This window comes from Tachyglossus aculeatus, unplaced genomic scaffold (genome assembly GCF_015852505.1).
Source record: "Tachyglossus aculeatus isolate mTacAcu1 unplaced genomic scaffold, mTacAcu1.pri scaffold_218_arrow_ctg1, whole genome shotgun sequence".
Taxonomy (NCBI): domain Eukaryota; kingdom Metazoa; phylum Chordata; class Mammalia; order Monotremata; family Tachyglossidae; genus Tachyglossus; species Tachyglossus aculeatus.
The window spans coordinates 146,370-154,570 of NW_024044934.1; the positions used below are offsets into that span (position 1 = coordinate 146,370).

The window sequence follows — 8,201 nt, forward strand, 5'->3', positions numbered from 1 at the left end:
ATTTACTAGGTGCCTCCTATGTGCCAAACACTGTGCTATGTTCTGGGATCGCTAATAAGATCATCAAATCAGATAGTCAATGATCTCATCTTATGATTTGATGACGGGCCCAGGAGTCAGAAGGCCATGGGTTCTAATCATCTGTAAAATGGGGATTAAGGCTGCGAGGCCCCCGTGGGACAACCTGATCACATTGTATCCCCCCAACACTTAGAACAGTGCTTGGCACATAGTAAGTGCTTAATACCAAAATTATTATTATTAGTAGTAGTATTCTAATCCTGACTCTGCCGCATGTCTGCTGTGTGACCTTCGGCAAGTCTCTGGGCCTCAGTTACCTCATCTGTAAAATGGGGATTAAGAGAGTGAGCCCTATGTGGGACAGGGACTATGTCCAACCTGATTACCTTCTAATAATAATAAAAGTAATGACGGTATTTGTTCAGCGCTTACTATGTACCAAGCACTGTTCTAAGCACTGGGGGAGGCACAAGGTGATCGGGTTGTCTCATGTGGGGCTCACAGTCTTAATCCTCATTTTACAGATCAGGTAACTGAGGCACAGAGAAGTTAAATGGCTTGCCCAAGCTCACACAGCAGACAAAGTGGCTGGGTCAGGACTTATAACCCGCGCTACCCCCAGCGCTTAGAACAGTACTTGGCATGTAGTAAGTACTAAAGTACCGTAAATTATTATCTATGTATATTATTTTTAGTGCTCCCTCAAGCCCTGGCCTTGGAGCTTTTGGCCAGGGAGTGTTTGGCAGGGGCACATCAGCCACATCCCCACAATTCCTAGTTGCAATCCCCAGGACATTGCCTCATGATTTCCTTTGAGGTCCTAGGGTCCTCCTTGGTACATGTTTCACCACAGACCTAGTAGAATTACTCGTTTATGGCAGCCCTGCTGTGGATGTGGCACAAAGTACATGGCGCATGGGTGCAAGCCTGGGGGAGGTTGAGTGGATGAGTCCCACCTCTAAGAGGACAAGCTGGCCGGGTAAGTAGGTGGTCCGGTGTGACCCAGAGGAGCGCACTCCCCCTTTCTCACTATCCGCCCTCTCTCTCCTCCTCCCCCTGTGAGCCCCACACCTCCAACTTTTTGGCTGGTTCTCCTTCAGGATCATGGCTCCAGTGACCTTGACCCCCCACTGGTCCTAATGGAAATTCTCCAGCCCCTGCTCCCAGTTGCAGAGGAAGGCAAGGAGATCGGAAGCTCCCCCGAAGCTCCGGCCCATAGGCAGAGAAGGTTCCCCCAGGCCCTTTCCTACCTGGCAGCCCTCTAGCTCTTCCTAGCTAAGGGGGACTCAGGTATCCTACCGTCCCCCTCAACCAACTGAGGAGTTTCGTGACTGGGAATGTTTCATCGGCAGAGCAGAAAGACCATGCTGCTCATCTCATTCATCTTCATCAGCAGCAGCAGCAGTAGTTTCAGTTGTAAGCAAGGCTGCAGGGTGCTAAGCCCAGACCTAGCAGTTCCTGGAGGAAGATTCCAAACAGAAAAATAACTCACTGCCCCGCATCCAGGCTGGCAAACCCTCCTCAGGTGGCCCAATCAGAGAGGGCCCACATAACTGGCCCTGGTCTCATTGATCCCCCAAACTCGGCTGAGGGATTCTCAAATCTTTCCCAGGAAGTCTCTGTCCAGCCCTCTAGGGGAATGGGATCGCGGGACAAGATCAGGTCATCCTCAAATGTGGACAGGCGAATGCGACACTGAGAAAGCAATGTACCACACCATGCTCCCTTCGATTTCACAATGGCCCAAACCACACACACACCAGGAAAGAACCTTTGATCAAAACAGCAAGCAGGACGTCCTGCGGGCCTAGCTCCTAAGGAAGGACCCTTCCTAGCCTGGAGGGTCTCAGGGCCCAGCTCTTGACTTGTGAGAGGGGCTCTATTACAAATCTCAGACATGAGCCACCTTCCACCTCTGATAGACCGGGGAGTACGTCAGTAGGCTGTGAGTGAGATCGTAAACGGGCGCTGAGGGAGATGTACGAGGGGCTCCTGGGGAGAGCCATTGAGCCACAGGTGTGTGAAAATGAGCACTTCAGATGAGTCAGAGCAGGGCGGAGATATTCTCCCAGGAAAGGCTTAAGTATGGCTTCAACCCGTCTTCATAAGGCAGGTGGCCACCAGCAACTTAATACGGAGCTGAAAAGCCACAACCCACTTTTCCCAGTGTCCTGGTTCTATGCTTCCTTCCCCACCTCTCTTCTTCCAAGCCAATCCCGCCCAGTCTGATCCGGTCTTCCTCTCCCTTCCGATGCCCTACTGTCTCACTTCCATCTCCCCATCCTTTTCCCTCCCCTCTACTCAGGGCACCCAGCAATGTGGGTGGGAAGAGAAGGGGGATGACTTTAAAGTGCCTTCCACCTAGGCTCCAGGCTGGGACTGGCCCCATTGAATAAAGTTCTGCCCAGCTCATGGGTTGGCACCGGACAAAATTTCTGGGTCACTTGTCTGTCTGTATTGGTCCCCGGCCCCTGGCCCCATCTGTGCCCCTCACCTGCCATTTGACTCGGCAAGCATGTGGGATAATCCAGCTCTCCCAGTTGCAGAACAATAAGAGATGACCTGGAGGCTTGGGGATGGTGGGGTTCCCCCCCATCCCCTTTTTTTATGGTATTTAGGGTTTGGTTTTTAATGGTATTTATTAAGCACTTACTATGTGCCAGGCCACTGTTAAGTGCTTGGGTAGACACAAGATAATCAGGTTGGACACAGTCCCTTTCCCACATAGGGATCACAGTCTTAATCCCCATTTTGCAGTTGAGGTAACTGAGGCCCAGAGAAGTGAAGTGACTTGCACAAGGTCATACAACAGACATATGGCAGAGCCGGGATTAGAACCCCAGGTCTTCTGACTCACCAGGCTTATGCTCTTTCCACTTAGGCCACACTGCTTCCTCAATTCCCCCGCCCCCCCAGCTCTACATTCATTTCTCCAGTTCCTCCTCCCCCGCACCCTCACCTTACAAAATAACCTGAACTGTTCCACAAGGCGAAGAACATTCAAAACATAACCTGGTTCAAACCCACTGAATTGCTTATCAATTTGGATTGATATCAATCTAACATTTATTTCCCTCAAAGAAAAAAAACCCAACTCGGTCTGAACCTACGCCCACCATCTGTTCCCCCACCCCCTTCCCCCACCCCCCCCCCTCTCCAAGAAAAATTTCAAAGTGGAGAGTCGTTGCCCAAAGCCAAGCCAATGTTTCAGACCCCTGCTTCCTCCGAAGGACGGAAAGGTAGAGAACTGGGAGGGACCAACCCCGACTTTTTCTGCCCGCAAGGACCCACAAGGGATTCTCCTGCTGAACGCGACCGTTTTGCCTTTCCTCACTCCCCGTGGACTGTTCCTCTGCTTCCTGGAGCCAGAGGCCTTCTCCTCACCGGGCCCGACTGAAATGGGCTTTAGTCGCAGCGGCAGCTCCCCACTGCACTGGCTGGAGTTTAAACCGGGAATGTTGTTGCCTGGGAAGAAGGTGAAAAAGAAGAAGCTCAGAAGAGTCCACCAGGTCAGGGGCAATGGAAATGCTGCAGGTCCACTTGGAAAGAAATTATATCTGAGTAGACTTTCCGTGGTCATATTTACTGGTAATTAGCATTAAGCCCCCCTTCCCCCCACCGCCCCTTCGACTCTAAATCCCACTGGGTGATGGGAGGGAAGGAAAGATAGGACAGGGAGGAGGGATTCTGTGGGTCACCTCACTTGTTACTACTGCTTCCACCTGGGTGTGGATGTCTTAATCCGTCTCAGTTGAAAGATCGCAGAGGAGTCGGTTGTTAATACTAAGTGCTCCTTCACTTTAGAACTGTCCTCTTGATGGGACCAACATTCCACACACAGCCACAACCCACCCCCACGTCCCAGCCCCTGGGGACACTTCCTGCAACTCCTCAGGGCCACTCCTTCCTTCCCATACCCCCTCTTCTGGCTCCAGTGGCCCGACTTTCACTCCCGTGACATGACTTGTCTGGAGTGAGAGGTAAGAGCTGTCCCTGGGGGCCCAGAGCTCTGAATGAGCAAAGATGAGCTAGGAAGGGAGAGGGAGGGTGGAGTGAAGGGGTGGAGGGGGGGAGATGGAGGAAGAGGGGTGACACGGCCGGGCAAGCTGGCAGGGAGCTTCTGTAGGTCATCTGGTCCATCCCCTCTGTCCCTGGGCAAGCCTGCCTCCCTTAATCATCCAGAACTGCACTCGGTTGCCTGAATCCAGGTTGACCCTTGCTGTAGCTGGAGCCTCCAAAATGGATTTGGGATGCGGAAGATAAGATGATCTAGGACTCTGAGGCATGAGAGGTGGAGGAAGAGGGAGAAATGAGATGCCAAGTCTCCCCCAGCCCTCCCCTCCCACGGAATCTTCACTAAGAACAATCTTTGGTTCACAGTCAACTGCTCGGGGCTCCAACCATGAAGGGAGAAACCAGGGGCCTGGAGGAAGAGGGGTTAAATCTTCCATTAATCACTAGTGCCCAGGCATATCTTCTTCCCTCACCACCACTACCACCCCACTCCCCAACCATTCTTCTGGGCTGGAGTGGGGAATCAGGACATTGGACAAGATGGCATCTATGAGTCTTTTCCAACCCGAGAGTTTCCAAGTTTTGAGTTGAGTCTGTGACTTTCATTATATTCTGCTAGTTGTCCTAGGGGGCCCCGGTACCATTCCACTCTCCCTCTCCTTCCAGGATGCACTGGCCCTCTCCCCTCCTTCATTTCACTCTCTTCCCACTCTTCATTTCTACTCTTTTGCCTCCCCTTTTCTATCATAATAAATATTAATTATCGGTACTTGTTAAGCACTTACTATGCTCCCAAACACTGTTCTAAGCGCTAGGGTGGATACAGGATAATCAGGTTGTCCCACGTGCGGGCTCACACTTTTAATCCCCCATTTTTACAGATTGAGGGTCACTGAGGCACAAGGAAGTTAAGTGACTTGCCAAGGTTACACAGCAGACTAGCGGCAGAGGCGGGATTAGAACCTACATCCTCTGACTCTCAAGCCCGTGCTATTTCCACCTAAGCCACGCTGTCCTCTGCTTCCTCTGTTGCCTGACCTCCACTCTCTCCTTTCACTCCTCTGCTCCTTCTCCTTCACCCAGATTCCTCTCACAAGCAGGCAACGCCCATGTTGAGAGACATGGCGGTGGAGAGAGTGCTGCCCGGTTTGAATGTAGAGGAAAAGAAGGAGTAGGGAGGGGTGGAGAGCGGGTGGTATCGGCTTAGAGAAGCAGCATGGCTCAGTGGAAAGAGCACGGGCTTTGGAGTCAGAGGGTCATGGGTTCAAATGCCGGCTCCGTCACTTGTCAGCTTTGTGACTTTGGGCAAGTCACTTTCACTTCTCTGGGCCTCAGTTACCTCATCTGTAAAATGAGGATTAAGACTGTGTGCCCCCCCATAGGACCAACCTGATCACCTTGTAACCTCCCCAGTGATTAGAACAGTGCTTTGCACATAGCAAGTGCTTAATAAATGCCATTATTATTATTATTAGTGGAGACAAGGGAATCTGGACTTGCAGGCTCACCTTCAGTTAGTAAGTGAAGGGGATGTAGCTCAGTGGTAGAGCGCATGCTTTGCATGTATGAGGCCCCGGGTTCGATCCCCGGTATCTCCAATTATTCTCCGCAACATCGCCAAGATCCGCCCTTTCTTCTCCATCCATACCACTACCCTGCTCGTTCAAGCTCTCATCCTATCCCGTCTGGACTACTGCATCAGCCTTCTCTCTGATCTCCCATCCTCGTGTCTCTCCCCACTTCAATCAATACTTCATGCTGCTGCCCGGATTGTCTTTGTCCAAAAACGCTCTGGGCATGTTACTCTCCTCCTCAAAAATCTCCAATGGCTACCAATCAATCTGTGCATCAGGCAGAAACCCTCACCCTGGGCTTCAAAGGCTCTCCATCACCTCGCCGCCTCCTACCTCACCCTCCCTTCTCTCCTTCTACAGCCCACCCCGCCCCCTCCGCTCCTCTGCCGCTAATCTCCTCACCGTAGCTCGTTCCCACATGTCCCGGCATCGACCCCCGGCCCACGTCATCTCCCGGCCTGGAATGCCCTCACATCTGCCCATCCACCCAAGCTAGCTCTCTTCCTCCCTTCAAGGCCCTACTGAGAGCGCACCTCCTCAGGAGGCCTTCCCAGACTGAGCCCCTTCCTTCCTCTCCCCCCTCGTCCCCTCTCCATCCCCCCATCTTGCCTCCTTCCCTTCCCCCACAGCACCTGTATATATGTATATATGTTTGTACATATTTTTTACTCTATTTATTTATTTATTTATTTTTACTTGTACATATCTATTCTATTTATTTTATTTTGTTAGTGTGTTTGGTTTTGTTCTCTGTCTCCCCCTTTTAGACTATGAGCCCACTGTTGGGTAAGGACTGTCTCTATATGTTGCCAACTTGTACATCCCAAGCGCTTAGTACAAGTGCTTTGCACACAGTAAGCGCTCAATAAATACGATTAATTGATTAAGTGCGGTAAACCAACGCCCACAGTGCGGGTGGCAACTGTAACACTTCCCCATGGGGCTTCTCTCAAAGATGGCCGCAGCCACTGCCCTTCTCTAGACTGTATAAGCCTACCCTCTAGACCCGTAAGCCTGTTGTGGGCAGGGATTGTCTCTCTTATATTGCTGCATGGTACTTTTCAAGCACTTAGTACGGTGCTCTGCACACAGTAAGCGCTCAATAAATACGATTGAATGACTGAATGAGAGTCTGTAGCTTTGTGACCCTCTCAAAGATGCCACTATCAGGGACAAAAATGACACTCAGATTGATATGGTTGGGGGTCTTGGAGCCAAGCTGCCCAGCTATCGATTTTTTCCTCACCTCAGGATGGCTGAATGTCTGAAGCTGTCCCCTGCCGAACTAGCAGTCAGAACTGGTAGTGAAGGGGAATGGAAATTATTCCTGGAGCAGCAGGGAGGCTGGACCTGGTGGCATTCATTCATTCAATCCGTATTTATTGAGCGCTTACTGTTGCAGAGCACGTACTAAGCGCTTGGGAAGTACAAGTTGGCAACATATAGAGACGGTTCCCTACCCAACAGTGGGCTCACAGTCTAGAAGATGTACTGGAAAGAACAGAGAGTAGGGGAGTCCACTGCATCCTCTCAATCACCCCTGAGAAATGAGAAGTAATTTCCCTCTTCCTGTTTCACAGATGAGGAGATTGAGATCAAGAAATATTCAGTGATTTACCTGAGGTCCTCCCCGGAGACAAGTAGCTGAGCTGTATTACAGCCCAGAGTCACCTGACTCCCCAAACCCTAGCTCTTTTCACTAGACCCTGGGCAGGTCCCTGAGTTGTAGACAGTGAGGGCTGATCAGAGGATGGGCATCCCGTGGAGGCAAGACCAATTCCTGGGAGTCCTAATCTGCTGTGTAACGCTAGGCAAGTCACTTCTCTGTGCCTCAGTTACCTCATCTGAAAAAATGGAGATTAAATATTAATAAATTACTTATTTATTTAGATTAATACCTGTCTCCCCCTCTAGATTGTAAGCTTATTATGGGCAGGAAACATTTCTGCTAATTTTGTTGTACTGTATTCTCCCAAGTGCTTAGTACAGTACTCTGCACATAGCAAGCACTCAATAAATGCCACTGATTGATTGAGGACCCTCTGTTATCTCCTGCAAGTGGTCCCCTGCCCCAGCCCAGGTAGGAGCCCTTCCCCAAGGACAGACAAACCCTCTATCTGGACTCTAGCTGCCCACGGAACTGAGATGGAGCCGGTGGCTCGAGCCAGAACTGAGTGTCTCAGCCCCACTCTGGTATGGGTGTTGGAGAACAGTGTCCGACGAGATTAGCAGGACTGACCTGTCAATCCTCAGGTGCCGGATGCTAGCCTGGCTACGGGTTATAAGAAAGATTGATGCCCTGAACTCCACCAAATTGTGGATGTGAGTGTGTGTGTGTGTCCACTTCTGTTTCCACTCTCCCTGCAACACCCCTCTCTCTCCACCCCCGTCCCTCCACCCCATCTGCAGGGCTTTTTCTGACTGCTCCTGTTCAACTGGGGCAATGGGAAAGGGAACTGGCAAGTGAGGATGCTTGTTCCTGAGCCCTCTTGGGTGACCACCCCAGGATGAGTCAGGCACAACCACAACAGGATTAGCAAAACAGCATTCGCAGTCTCTGGTTCAGGTTTCCCGAGTGATTTATACCGATCT

General features: G+C 51.1%; 1 non-coding gene across 1 annotated transcript; it reads left to right on the plus strand.

The window, feature by feature from the left end:
• The first annotated feature begins 5,561 nt into the window (after positions 1-5,561).
• Positions 5,562-5,633, plus strand: TRNAA-UGC. Its single transcript has one exon. It is a non-coding gene; the product is annotated as a tRNA-Ala (tRNA).
• Positions 5,634-8,201: the final 2,568 nt, after the last annotated feature.